Source organism: Otolemur garnettii, unplaced genomic scaffold, assembly GCF_000181295.1.
Source record: "Otolemur garnettii isolate 467f Iridium unplaced genomic scaffold, OtoGar3 scaffold00002, whole genome shotgun sequence".
Taxonomy (NCBI): Eukaryota; Metazoa; Chordata; class Mammalia; order Primates; family Galagidae; genus Otolemur; species Otolemur garnettii.
The window spans coordinates 46,250,028-46,251,370 of record NW_003852397.1 but is presented as its reverse complement, the minus strand read 5'-3'; the positions used below and the strand labels follow the sequence as shown (position 1 = coordinate 46,251,370).

The window sequence follows — 1,343 nt, the reverse complement described above, 5'->3', positions numbered from 1 at the left end:
AAATATAAACATAATTAATACCAGCTAAATTTTTCCAAGATGTCCTTTTCTTTTACTTGCCTGAAAACTCAACAGCTTTGTAGAAATGTTAAGATAATATTAATACACATAATCCTACCACATTAACACAAACATTTTTGTTTTGCTTACTACTACAAGTATTTTACACAAAAGTAATAGGAGGCATGGTCAAACATTTCCATTGCTTAACTATTTTAATCATCACAACATTCTGTGAGTGGGGCTCTGTTGCCATTAATATCTTAAAGATGGTAAAACTAAGGCATGGCAAGGCTGAGTAATTTACCATGGGTCCCAAAGCTACTAACGGTCCCATGGTGAAGAGGAAGTGTTTAAACCAGGCAGTGTGCCCTACCGCAGTCATCACCATACTTATTGCCAAATATTTACATAGCGCCCTACTTAGGGTACACATTATTTTATTTAACTTCATATAATAAACATTTTTTCTGGTTTTGACATAGTCTAGTCCTTCTGACTACCACTTTAATAGCTTTGTGACAGCTGCATATGCGTCTTAAGCTAGAATGTGGACGTTTCCTACATTTTTTCCTAGTAGAGAGGATGAGAGCGCTCAGAATTATGCACATATACATATTTTAGAAATGTGTTTGAATAAAATATTTGGGACAATGTTCCCAGCAGAATAACTAGTATCAACGGTAAGCCCTTTATTGCCGCTTCTGTACCGACTTGCGTAAAAGGCCCTATCGATTGAGCCTGGTGCTGATGAAGAATGGATGGACCAGTCGCACAGTAACCAGCACTGGGGGGCCTACGAGCTGTAATGTTTGCTACGTGAGTGGACATAAGCTATGACCGCAAATTGCCTTAATTTGCATGTTTCCAATCGTTACCTAACTTACCCTGAGGTTGTTAGGGTTGTAGTAGTTTGTAGTAGTAGTAGTATTTTGTTTTTGTTTTGTTTTTTTTGCTCCTACATCTCTTCTCCCACTGGACCTGCAAGTAGAGTTCCTCCTTGTTCCTTTCTCAGTACAGTTTCTCCCCCACCTAAAATCTGCAATTTGGAATCTAACCCCAGCAGATTTAGTAACAGACTAATCTTCATTTCCCTATGGCCTGCAGAACCCTAGTATCATTCCTGGGCATGTCTCCACAAATATCTTTTGGATTAGTCCCTTTTTTGAATACTTCTCTTGCTTCATCTCTTGTGATTTTAATACACATTTAGATACTTGTTTTAATACAGTGTCTTGTCGGTCCCATGAACTCACTGATGACCTCCTAAGTCTCTCCCCACCTCAGCAACTTGTCCCCACGGTCATCATTAACAACTATACACAATTTTCCATAAATTTTCC

The 1,343-nt window shown here is 38.5% G+C and overlaps 1 protein-coding gene across 1 annotated transcript in view; it reads right to left on the bottom strand.

Moving 5' to 3' along the window:
- The window catches only part of RBMS3 (RNA binding motif single stranded interacting protein 3), a 570,468-nt gene that overhangs the window by 504,366 nt on the left and 64,759 nt on the right, over nt 1-1,343 (bottom strand). The gene's annotated exons all lie outside the window — the stretch shown is intronic.